This window comes from Lycium barbarum, chromosome 11, assembly GCF_019175385.1.
Source record: "Lycium barbarum isolate Lr01 chromosome 11, ASM1917538v2, whole genome shotgun sequence".
Lineage (NCBI taxonomy): Eukaryota > Viridiplantae > Streptophyta > Magnoliopsida > Solanales > Solanaceae > Lycium > Lycium barbarum.
In genome coordinates this window covers 103,344,451-103,358,387 of record NC_083347.1, presented here as the reverse complement: position 1 = coordinate 103,358,387, position 13,937 = coordinate 103,344,451, and the positions used below count along the sequence as shown (strand labels likewise).

Sequence of the window (13,937 nt, the reverse complement as noted above, 5' to 3'; positions counted from 1 at the left end):
ATTTAGACATGTGATGAGTAAATTCGAGGAAATATTTGATAAAATTGGAACGGTATAGCAAAGATTAACGTGGTTCTTTCCTAAAGATGACACACAAATCAATAAATAGTTCAAAACAAGTGATGAGATATCTGTGATCATAAATAACGTGACATTAAATAAAAAAGAAACAATTTTGAAAGTTGTAATTAAAACATGTGATGAGTTTCTTTGGAGACATCCAACATATTTGAAACGACATAAAGAAGATTAGCGTCATCCTTGCTTAAGAATGATCGACACAAATCGAGAAACAGTGGAAAACTTATGACGAGATATATGTGGCAATAAATAATGTGACATTAAAGATAAAAGAGAAGTTTTAGTGTGTTTTTGCATCTGTCCTGCCTAATTTTTGTCTAAATTTTTTATCTTTCCGGCAAATGATGATTTGTATTCGATCTTTTTGCGTAAGTGTAATGACCCGTTAGATCGTTTTGGTTGTTTTCTCATTTTTGCCTAATTTTCCCTTATGAATCCGCCCCTTTGCTTGTTTTGGATTGCTGTATAGTGGGTGTGATTGGCACAACTTTCTAGTTAGCCGAAATAGATTAAGTTGGAAAGTTCCTAAGTTGAAGAATCTTTAAGTATTAGGTTGACTTTAGTCATCATTGGGGGTATTTGTGTCATTTTAGGGATTTTGTCAGTTCTATTAGCTTCGGAACGCCGAATATAGGCTGTTTGAGTGTTTAGTCAGTTCCCAAGGGTCTTGGGGGAATTTTGGTTATTTGGTTGGAAAGTTGGTTTTGCCCGTTCGGGGTTGACTTGGTCAACGAGACCTCTTTTGGGATTTCAAAGTGGACGAGTGAGTTCGTAACGCGTTTGTATGTGTGTCTGCATATTTAGTTTGTATCGGGGAGGTTTTGGGAGAGTCTCGTAGGCGAGAGGTTGCGGATGCGCTCCAGTGAGAGGAGGCCCTTAGGAGCGAGAATCTTGTGCTGCAAAGATTTTCCCATAGCTGGAGGTCACATCGGCGAGGAATCCTCCGCTGCTATGAACCTGGGATATTTCTGGTCGTTGCGCCTCGGCGAGGAATTGTCCGCTGGTGTGTGTCCACTGGTGTGAGCCTTGGTGCGCGGGTGCACGAATCAGTGAACAGAATGTGCCTTTAGTGTCTTCCATCTTTAGACAATTCATTCTAAACCCTTAAGTCTTAAGAGCGAATTTGGAGAATATTGAAGAGATTTCAAGAAGAAAACCATTGGGTAAGTCTTCTAACTTGATATTTTGATTATTCCCATGATCTAGGTTCATAACCCATGCTTAGAATGTTTGGATTAAAGAGAAAATGGAAGGGTTTTGGAACCTAACCTAAGAATTGGGGTTTCCGGATAATTGAGCATGAATTAGTGATTATCTATGGATGATTTTTGGTATATGAGTTATATTGAGTATGAGGATCATGATTCCAGGTCAAATTTACTGTTTTGCCCTCTTGGGTTCAGAATCCTAATTTTAGGGCTTAATTTGGGGATTTAGATTTATGTAGCAATATGGGTATGGATATACTCATATTCTAACGTATAATTCCTATTTGACTAGACTTTGATCGTTCGGAGATTGTTCGTCTTGGAAAAAGGGCGTTGTGATTCGGTTATCGGCATTCCAGGAAAGTTGAGACCTTGCACTCTTTCTTGGACGTGCGGTTGGCTAAAATGAATCTTATATGAGAGTTATGGGGTAATTAAGGGGTTTCTGATACTCGTGAGGTGACGAGCACTAGTATCGGATACTGGTCATCATGTTATGGGTATTTGCGCAATTTTAATTGTATAGTTGGTCTAAATGCCATGCTTTAGGCACTAGCTGATAGAATAATATGATCCCCTGGATATGTGATTGGGGTCCGATGCCTGTACTTTATCTCTCTTATTATTATTGCCTTTCTTGTCTTATTGTATGCATATCATTCATATATCTTCGTTGAAATGAAAAAGGAAGTAAAAGGTGAAGCCTTTATAATGATGGATTTCATGCTTATATACTTGTTCTTGACTTGTGGTATGCCATATTAATACATTATATTTATTCACGCAAACGATTTGAGGATATGATTGTGAGTCCGATGGGATCTTGTTCCGGACGAGTGATGATGCTTTAGCTCATTCCGTTGACAAATGGGTCCGGTCGACTAAGAGACATGTTATTGAGATATGATATGATGAGACCGTGATCCGAGGATTTACTGAAGCAGTGATATATGGGCCTCATGAGCCCCCCACGGGTCATGATTTGTTGACATTCGAACGTGTGTATATCGGGAAGTGGAAATAGGCCTTGCAATGCATTCGCATCTCATTCATCCATACTTATATACTGTTTTTGTGATTATTGGTATTTAACTTATCTTGAAATATGTTTGTTATGTGGGTTTAGCTGTTAATTTGATTATCTTTTATTATGGACTAATGGCAGACTAGTGTGGTTGTCGTATCGTAAGCCAACCCTCGTCTCCGTTCCGAAAAGGGTCGGTCAATGATGCTGATGAATACCCATTTTTTGTTGTACTCGCGCTACACTTGTTATACCTTTTTGTGTGTAGATTCGGTCCCCAGTACCGGTGGAGCTCGTAACTATCAGGCTGACCACTAGAGCCTTTGCTGAGAGACCGGGGTGAGCACCATGATTCTGGACGGCTCCGGACTCTCCTCTATAATTTACCTTCTGTCTTCTTCATTTAAGATAGTCCTATTATGTATTTTTCAGACTATTTGTCACGACCCAAATTACAATCGTGCGGGGACCTACCATATTACTTTTCGATAGGCGAACCCTTACCAACCCAACCCCTTCGTAACATTGTTTTAAAAATGAATGCAACAAGTAATTGTGAATGGAATAAACATTACAAGGGCATTTCTTTAATAATATAAAAACAGTTTAACTTTCCCAAGGATCTACTCTAAACTGGTACAAGAGATTCTAAATTACAGGGGGATAACAAACAAAAGATACAGCTTTCGCCTTCGGAATGAAATGTACAGAAGGTGTAGGAAGACATCCGTCGATGCGCTAATGAAACCTTCAAGCAACAACCTGAAACATACCTACACCCCAAAAGATGTAGCAAGAGTAGTATCAGTACACCACATGAACTAGTAAGCATCATAGGTCGACTAAGATTATTTTACGCATCACGATATAAAATCAAACAGAATAAACAGATGAGTATAGTCGCAACACCCGTTATATCCTACTCAGAACTACACTGTTTTGACTTAACATGCTTATAACTCACTACCACGCCAACAACATTAGGAAGTAGGGACCAACGGTCAACAATGATCATATTAAAGAAGGACTCCTAAGCCAATTTAACTACATTAATTCATACAGAACAGAACTCAACCTTCCTACCAACCAACACCCGGTGGGACCACTAACTCTTTACCTTATTTCCCTTACTTTAACACACTCGAAGTTCAACAACTAGACTCATTCAAACACTTATTCCACAATGGATACCAGACTCAACCCACTCATCAAATATCAAGTAAGAACCATAAATCATTGCAGTCAATGATAACAAATCAAAATACTCCCCAACCACTTAGCCACGCTAATGTGGTTAACTCAACCTACCTTCTTTTATTTATCACCGGACTATGAGTTTAATTGTAAATGCCTCATCTCCACTATCATGGGAAAGTCAATTGTACTTACCAGGATAATCATGGCTATATGCCATAAGACCGACTCCGCTCTGCAACAATACAATTATGAACACACAAGTATAATGTAATCAATGTTAATATTGTATCCGTACACACATGCTAAATTGTAATGTTTGACCTATTAACCGTGACCTGCAGAGGACCCATGGTGTCCATGTACCACTCGCTCCGGAACTAACCTCGGATCACGATCCCATAACTTGGCGACATCCTCACCCCCGTCAAATGTGCCTTTTCATACTTATATTATCTTTCTCATCACAATGTATTTCCATTCCACAATAAATAAGGAATGTGAACAATTAATTTATCAACATCAAGAATACAAGTCACCCTATCACGAGTCACAACAAGCCTTAAGAAATCACCCTCCTAACAATGAGGATACTCTACGAAGATGCATATAGTAAGAACACACGTCATCATGCAACAGCCATACCCAGACTCAGACTCGACTCGTCAGTAATACGAATAAGGAATCACCCAGAATCAAACAAGAAGTAAATGCTAACGATTCTCGCATGCTCAGTACATAGAATAATGACAACATGAATACTCAAAGAGGACACCCACAATTTAGGAATAGGTCTCCCCCACCCACGGTACAATAAGACCCTAGTTGGCCAATTTGCTAATTGCACATACCCGCCCTCTAACTGTATCAATAATAATCCATAACCACTACTTGATCCCCTTTCGGCATTCAACCACGCATCCTATTTCACTTATTTACTTAATGGCACATCGCCCACAGAGATCAGCATTCATCTTAGCCTAAACAATGTCCGTTCGAACTCCATGTTCGAAGATCTCATCATGCTTTCTCCCGTCAATTGTATAACATATATACGATTTACTAATCAAAGTCTAACTCAAGTAAACCCTAACCTACCTTGTTTCCGAGCAGCTATCATAAACGTTCATGGAGTATCCACCATCCCGCCTTGGAGCCTATAACCGTGATAGAGAATTATTTAATGAAGATGCCCGAAGGATGTTTGGAGAGTCACCTTTCCCTAGTCCCGAAGTGTGTTACTTTGGGAATACCCTAATAATGATTTAGAAGAGGGGTTTGTGGATAAAAGTTGTAAAATCCCGAAATAAGATTATTAAACGCGGGTTTTGGTCCGCACATACCATTGCAGCGGACTGATCCTCTACTACAGCGGGATCGCTATGGCGGTCAGTTACCCGCTGCAGCGAGAACATACTCTCCGAGCCCATAACTCTTTAGCTCCTAACTAATTTCAACTACGAGTAAATATTACACTTAAAGCTTCCCCGAGGACTATTCTTATGACGATACCTTGGATTTTCGTACAAGGGCTGCGCAAAGCCTAATAACGACCAGGCGGGTCGTTACACTATTTATACTCCTTAGTAGTCCTTGTGTTTGGTGACATCAGATTTTGGGAAGATTTGTAATAACTTCGAAGTATCTCTATTTAAGATTGTTAAGACTTAAAATGGACTTGTATGATTTAATTCCGCTTTTAGTATTTCCTTATATTTTGGGCTATTAATGGTTTGTGTTAGCTTACTAGTATGGTGGGACTAGTGCCATCACAACTTGGTAAATTGGGTCGTGACAGTAAGATATTAATATGTATTAGTAATTTCTTCAGGAAAGTGTTTCACCATGGTGAAACATTCTGTTTTATGATGGTTTTGTTCTATAACATCGTTATTCTAGTTAAAAGTGGACCATGTTCAATAAGGGGACTGCAAAACCAAGTAGGATGTGATGCATGTATGTCCTACATTAAATAAAAAAGAAATTTATTTGAAAGTTAGTAATTAAAACACGTGATGAGTTCCTTTGAAATTTTCATGATAATATTCATTTGATGTCCCATGTATTCCTGCCACTTTATGTCATTTACGTTAAAGAGTAATTTTAACATACATATGTTATCACACAACTATGACTTTATTCGAAGATTTTACTTAAAAGAATGGTGAAAATTTTAAAAATATAAAATAAGTAATTAACACTTGACTTTTGTCATGTTAGTGTTTTAATCTGCAACCAAGCATGTGTCCTTCTAAAAATATTTGGCCTTAACCCCATCAAATTGTGATGATAAATAAAACACAGGGTCAAACACTTCCTCATGTTGGATCGCATTTACCACACATATTTCTCACATGACCAACTATGTTACACTTTGAAGAGTGATATCAATCTTGATAGGAAGAGTCTAAGTCAGGACAAAACAACCGAAATAAGTGAAAGGAATATACAACATGAATATCATCTGTAAGGAAGTAGTAGGTGAGGTACGCTTCATTACATATTTGTACTTCATATACAAAATTAAAACAAATAAACTTCACATGAGTGTGATTACTTTTTGATTGTTCATCTTTGTAGATTTAGACGATATCCAATCATTTTGACATCGGCAAACAAGTCACTGTATGACAATCCATATTAATCATTTACAATTGTACTCTATCCTTTATTTATAAGTTTTACTCAAAATCTTTTTTTAATAATATTAATATTATTTTACAAAATCACATATTAAATGACTTATAATATAGGTGCAAAACGCGTGCCGAGAAACTAGTTCTTAAACAAAATAGAAAGAATTTTGAAAGTTGAAATTAAAACATCTGACGAGTTCATTCGAGGAAACATTAGAACGATATAGCAAAAATTATTGTGGTTCTTGCTTAAAGATGACACACAAAAATCGAGAAGCAGTTCAAACGTGATGAGATATGCGAGCATAAATAACGTGAAATTAAATAAAAAAGAAATAGTTTCGAAAGTTAGAAGTAAAACATGCGATGAGTTCCTTTGGAGACTTCAAACAACTTTGGAACGACATAGAGTGTAGCGACCCATTTGGCCGTTACCGAGCTTTCCTTAATTCGTATCCTAAAACCACCTTGATCAGTTGTGCCGTTAGTTTTACGTGGGGGATTTCTGTTTAAGTTGACCCGCAGTCGAAAAGAAAATTAAAAATCGTGTAGGGCCACTGGGCCCAGTACTTCGGTACAGCGAGGGGTGGACCGCTGCAGCGGGTCTGCCCCAGTGAATAGTTGCTCGCTATAGCGGGCTGCTCATGACTAAAGCTTTCCACTATAGCGGATCTCACTCCCGCCATAGCGGAAGAGTCGGACTTCCTCGATTTCGCCCCTGCGGTCGATTGTTCGCCAAAGCAGTGGCTCGCTATAGTGGTTGATTGTTCACCACAGCGGATGACGCTGGGAAGACCTAGTATTTAAAGTTCATTTCGGGATTTGACCTCATTTTTCACCCATTTCTCAATCCAAACCTCCATTTGGGGCATTTTCAGAGCAAATCTTATGGAACCTTGGGAAAGGTAACATCCAGACCTTATTTATTTCATCTCCCTTGAATATTTTCCTTCATTTACTAAGTTTTGATTATAGGGTTTAATAAAAATGGTGATTTCCTAACTTGCAAAAACCCTAGGAAGGTAAAATGGGTTTTTATTACTTAAAATCATGGAATTTTCGAAGGAACTCTTACATTCCTATTCTAGTTTAATTAACCAACCCCAAATCCTATTCTTCCTCTATTTTTGCAAATGGGTTAAGTCTTGGGCTTCTTGAAATTGGGGATTTAAAAGAAGAATGCTATTTATAACTTGTTTTGGAGTAGATAACCATGAAATCTAGTTTATTAGTCAATGAAAACTTAGAAACCCTAATTTGAGAAAAAGTTTCGATTTTACCCTTGTGGGCCCAGAGTGTATTTAGATTCTCTAGATTCTTAATGGGTATGAATACCTTAATCCTTGACACTTTCTCACTCGGACTCCTTGCTATCCCTAGACCTCTCCGTCTCGGCTTCATTTTCAGAAATGGAAGATGAAGATCAAGTGGATGTTCGCGGCACCTGCTCGGCCTCGAGGTAGGTTACGGCCTCGGACTCTAGGTAGGTTACGGCTTACTTGAATTTTATGGCTTACTTGAATTAGACTCCGATTTGGATTTCATACATGTGCAGTAGAGATTGATGGAGAAAGCATGCCTAGGTCTCCGGAGATGGTGTTGGGATGGATAGTCCTAGGTTGGGACTGTTATGTGTGGCTTATTGCCTCGTGATTCTTGTTGGGTGTCTTATTGGTTGTGAGGGTTATTGATTGTTTAGCATGACTAAGTATGTACCACATTGTTGAGTTCTATTGATGATTTTAGTTTACCTTATGGTTAGACTTCGGTCAGCGAAGCATATGTCGGGTTAGTGATTGTTGGAGAAAGCATGTTACGCCTTCGGGTATGTAGTTGGAATGGATTACCTAGGTTGGTATTGTTGTTTGATTTTCTCTTGTTGCCTTATTGTGATCTATTGGCTTGTTGTCATGTGTGTGTTACAAAACTTGATCCTTGGTTGCCTTACCATGATTGTAAAACCGTATCTCTCATTTATTGGGTATTATATTATTCACGCATTCATACTCATGTATTTACATCGGGTTGCACGCCGCAACACATATATACATGTATTTGGACCGGGTCCTACGTTTCGCAACATATAGTGGATCGGGTTCCATGTTCCGCAACACATATTGGATCGGGTTGCACGCCGCAACGTATATTCGCCATTGCATATGTAACGACTCGTCTCGTCGTTACTGTGATTCCCAAGAAATTCGCAGCCTTGAATCTTAAAATACCTTCGGATCGTTATGCTCTTAAAAATCACAGACTTGATAGGGCCAGTAGTGCGAATCGCGTGTAAAATATTGACTTTGGTCCACTGGGCCTAGTGAGGCCGTTATAACATTAGCATTTCAGCCCCAGCGCTTGCACAACAGCGGTAGTGTGCTCCGCTCTGTGTAATTTCTAAAGGACTGCCCCAGCAATGCTCTTACCGCTAGAGCGGTACCGCTGAAGCGGATCCCAGACCACAAAAGCAGCGACGAGTAGTTATTTTCGTATTTAAAAGCTCATTACAGGATTTGACCCCATTTTTCTTAAAACCCTAAAGTTCAGCCGCCTCTAGAGTCTCTTTGGAGCACAAACCTGGATCTTCTTGGTAAAGGTAACCCTCCTAATTCCTCACTTTTCATTTCTCTTCACATTGTTGATTTGTTTTTAAATCCCCATCAAGAAGCTAATAAAAATGGAGGATGCCAATACATGAACTTAGGTGAATAAATGGATAGCCCATACTCTAGTAGCTATATTGTTGATTATAGCTCTCATGCTTATGAGTCTAGAAGGATTAATAACCTAGATTTCTCATAGATGTCCTCAAATTGTAGATGGGTTTCCTCCTTTAATCTTGAAATTGGAACTTCTATAAAATGGACTAAAACTGGTGACTTGAATAAGCTAGTACCTCCTAGTGGTGAGTATTAATTATAGTTTTAAGGAAAAGGAATCACTTAGCATTAAACGTCTAGGAAAATCTAGTTGAATCTTATTTGCAATTCGTTCTTGTTAAATTTGAAATCTTATATGACCAACCTTAAATGGTGATTCTTATCTCGTTGGGGTCTCTTGACGTTCCAAGGCCTTTCGTTGCGGAGTATGACATGAAGTACGGGTTGAAGGTCAACGGATGTTTGTGGCACCCGCTCGACCTCGAGGTAGGTTACGGCTTTCCCCTTTTGGTAGACTCCGGTTAGACTTTCATATACTGATATAGATGAAATGGAGAAAGCATGTAAGAAATTCAATTAATTTAAACCCCTCAATTATAGCCAAACACAATTAATTAACCAATTAATCAAACAAATAGGCACGGCTAATTATGTAAATGACTTAAATTTGTGATTCTAACCTCAATTGACTTTAAACCATGAAATTGGTTATTTCAATTACAGCCATATTTGACTAAAAATTGATTATTTCAATTGTAGCGGCAATTAATTGCATAATAAACAATTTATAAATATAACCACAATTAAACATTTAATTAATTATGATTAATCTAAAAATTGTAATAAAATTCATATTGATTAAAATTTTGAGAGATGATGATTATTTATTTAATTAAATTTCTTGAATTAAAGGGAGTAAAATACTTGCTAATTAAATCTTCAACAATTCTCCACCATTGATTGAATAATTATTTTAAATTATTTCCTGATTTAACCTTAGCAAATGCTTTATATAAATAATAAAAAAATATGTAAATTATTATCAAATGATTTATGTCATATATTTGAAATTATTTTTCAAATGAAAATGCCAAAATATTATCGAATTTTTTTTTATTTTATTTTTTGCAAAATCAACTGGATTTATAAAAATACATATTTCATTCCGTTTGAGATTCAAGAACCCTGGGTAATTAGAATAAATTATTGGAGGTCAAAAATTAGGTGTCAATAACAAGTTGATATCCGAGATTCCATTAGCTTCCGGGGATCTCATCGAGTTCATTACAAGATTTCTATGATTTCTCATTCCAATAGAAGTTGAACTTAGTTTGAGGTTGTATTTCATCTCAAGTTGTAATTTTAGAATGCTCTTGTACAAGTCTAGACCCTGTTTTAGAATTGGTGTATCTATAAAAGTATTTTCTTGTTATTTTATGTTCTTTTAATATAAGTGTTTGAAACTTATTGTTTCTTTAGGACTGTGAATTTAGAGGGCTCAGTTGGAAAGGGGTTCGCCTACTAGGTGGGGTTGTGTAGGTGCCCGCATGGCCCGTGATTTGGGTCGTGACATTTTCTCACATGACCAACTATGTTACACTTTTAAGAGGGATATCAATGTTGACAACAAAAGTCTTGGTTAGGACAAAACAACCAAAATGAATGAAAGGAATATACAACATGAATATTAACTGTAAGGAAGTATTAGGTGAGGTAAGCTTCATTACATATTTGTACTTCATATATAAATTTAAAATAAATAAAAAAGTTTCACATGTGTCTAATTACTTTTTGATTGTTCATCTTTGAAGATTTAGACAATATCCAATCTTTTTTACCTCGACAAATAAGTCATTATACGACCATCCAAATGTATAATTCACAAAAATTGTACTTTATCCTTTATTTAAAAAATTTAATCAAAATTTTATAAAATACATATTACACGACTCGTAATATACGTGCAACGCACATACGGCAAAACTAGTTCTTTTAAAAAAAAATCTGAAAGTTTAAATTCAAACATGTGATGACTTAATTCGAGGAAACATTGGATAAAATTAGAACGGTATAGAAAAGATTAATGTGGTTCTTGCCTAAAGATGACACATAAATTGAGAAGTAGTTCAAAACACGTGACGATATATCTGTATCATATATAATGTGACATTAAATAAAAAAGAGAAATTTGAAAGTTGTAATTAAAATATGTGATGAGTTTCTTTGGAGACATCAAAAAATTTGGAACGACATAGAGAAGATTAGTGTGATCCTTGCTTAAGGATGATAGACAGAAATCGAGAAACGGAGCAAAACATGTGATGAATATTTGTGGTTATAAATAATACTCCCTCCGTTCCAATTTATGTGAACCCATTTGACTGGGCACGATATTTAAGAAAGAGAGAAGACTTTTGAAACTTATAGTTCAAAATAAGTCTTGAATATTTCTGTGGCCGTAAATCATTTATAAAGTGAATTTGTTTTCAAATTAGGAAAGAGGTCATTTATTTTGGCACGGACTAAAAAGGAAATAGGTTCACATAAATTGAAACAGAAGGAGTATGACATTAAGATAAAAAGTGAAGTTTTAGTGTGTTTTTGCATCTGCACTGCCTAATTGATGTTTAAAGGTTTTTGTCTTTTCTGGAAATGATGATTTAGGTTCTATTATTTTTACATCAGCTATTAATTTGTATTAGTAATTTATTAGGAGAGTGTTACACCATGTTGAAGCATTTTGTTCTATGATGGTTCTTTTCCATTTCATCGTTATTCTCGCTGAAGGTGAACCATGTTCAATGAAGTAGCTGCAAAACCGAGCAGAATATGATGCATGTATGTCCTACAAACCCAACGAGAAGGATGGCAGTAGTGGGGATTTTCACCCGATTTCGTTCTTGAGAATTCCGTCCGTCGTCAGAGTCTTGATAGCGTGTGTTAACGTACAGACTTATTTTGCTTTCCTCCAAGATTACGTAGTTTTTGTGTGAAGAGAAGAACGCCCAATCACAAGTGGAAGAAGTTTGTGGTCAATCCAATGTTGCTTTGCCTATAGAATCGGATGAAGAGAATACAAAAATCAGTAGGTCATTCAGCTCTTGCATTTTCAAGTGCTTAGGTGGAAGAACAATTTCATGCTATCTGAGTTACCAGAAGCGTTACAGTGAATTGTCTTGTGGTCATATAAGAAGTAATATAGTAAATGGTGTTTCTCTTGGTGGAGGGCCTTTGTATGATGATAAATAGCAAAAATTAAACCAAAAGCAGAAGGGGAGTGTTACATCTCAGAAATCTCGGATTGTTGCCTTGTGAGTAGACTAATGCGAACTTAAGGTGAATAAGAAGTACTTATGAGATTAAGGAAAGTATTAGATAACTTAAAGTGCATATCATAAGATTTTGAAGTCATATAAATATGGGAGATTATGTTCGTTGAAGGAAGTGACATGTAAGTCATGTTTGGGAAGGTCTCACTATGATTGAGCTAATATTTATTTAGTAATATCTTGAGGGGCTGCTATAGGGCTTATTGTATGGTTAATGAAGTGTTATATAAGTGCCAAGAAGGTTCAACGAGGATTGGAAGTCAAACGAATCAACGAGAGGGAGTTTCGAAAATAGTGGGTTATACGACCACTTATACGGTCCGTATAACTTTATACAGTCCATATAATGGTCCATATAACCCTTCCAGAGAAGGCCAATCCCTGTTGGGATTATACGGTCACTTATACGGACCGTATAAAGTTATACGGACCGTATAAGTGTCCGTATAATCTCGCCGGGCAACTTTATTTTTTTGTTATAAATAGATGACCCAAGTTCTATTTTTCATTTCCCATATTCTCCACAATTCTTGAGAGCTCTAGAATATTCCTCACACCATATCAACACAAATCCAAGAGAAATCAACGAACAAGAGGCAAGAATCAAGATATACATGTGTTGGAAGACTTGCTAGGGTTAGTAGACTTCAAGAATTGCTTGGCTATCGAAGCTAGGGTTTTCATACAAGTTGATAACTTGCTGCAAAGCTCATTCCTTTGAGATAAAAGGTTAGTTTTCATGCTTATTCCATGTTACTAAGAATGCCTAGTTGTTGAATAACTTGTGTGAAAGGAGAGTGTAGAAGATGAGACCTAAATGTAGATTTCATGATATTTTTAAGTAGTAAACTAACTTGAGTCATGATTCTTAGTATGCTATAGATATAATCTTTCTATGAAGCGTATTAATGATGACAAGGGAGTGTTGTATAAAAATTGCACAAAGGGTGGATGTGAAGTTGTTGATGTAAGTGGAATGTGAGAATTAATTTTGAGACTTAATTGAATATGACTACTTGATTATGATATTGTGGATGTTATTATGGTTGTTTGGGAGTTGTTTTGCGACATGGTGGAAGTCGATGAAATAGGGGAAATGTTGCCCAATTTTTGTTGGCTCATGAGTTATTCTAGTTTGAATTTAAGAGTGTCCTTAGAACTTAACCTTGGCATGGCTCCTTTTAAATGTAGATTTCTCAAGCCTTGACGGTGAACGTTAGACAGTTGAGAAGACAAAGAGATATGTAAGGCTAACCCTTCTTTCTTAAGGCATGATCCCATCATTGTATACCTTCATGTGAATTCCATAATGTCTTCCAAGATGACTTCATTCATAGAATCACTAAGGCTCATGAATCTTAATGATCTCATGATACCATTGGTCTCATCCTATAATTAAGAACACCGAGCTTATATGGCCGGGTATGATATCTATCGCACGTACACCACTGCAGTTGGGTACAGATAACACTGAGCCTTGGTGGGGCCGGGTATGTATAACACCGAACCTTGTCATGGTCGGGTATGTAAGACACCGAACCTCTATGGTCGGTTATGATACTACTATATGTATAAATGTATGAAATGGAAGGTTCCCATTAGAAAAAGGGTAAGTAAATACGATGAACGTCGCTAGAGGTATAAATGGCTCTATCCTCCCATGACTTTGCTATCTTATGTTATTTCTCATGCTTTCATTATGTTATAGATTATGCTTTACATACTCGGTACATTATTCGTACTGACGTCCTTTTGTTTGTGGATGCTGCGTCATGCCCGCAAGTGGACAGGGAGATAAACTTGATCCC

The 13,937-nt window shown here is 36.9% G+C and overlaps 2 non-coding genes across 2 annotated transcripts; both read left to right on the top strand.

Moving 5' to 3' along the window:
• Window positions 1-204: 204 nt before the first annotated feature.
• Window positions 205-307, top strand: LOC132620543 (U6 spliceosomal RNA). The gene has a single exon (XR_009574987.1). It is a non-coding gene; the product is annotated as a U6 spliceosomal RNA (small nuclear RNA).
• A 10,710-nt stretch (window positions 308-11,017) lies between these two features.
• Window positions 11,018-11,119, top strand: LOC132620538 (U6 spliceosomal RNA). The gene has a single exon (XR_009574984.1). It is a non-coding gene; the product is annotated as a U6 spliceosomal RNA (small nuclear RNA).
• The last annotated feature ends 2,818 nt before the right edge of the window (window positions 11,120-13,937 follow it).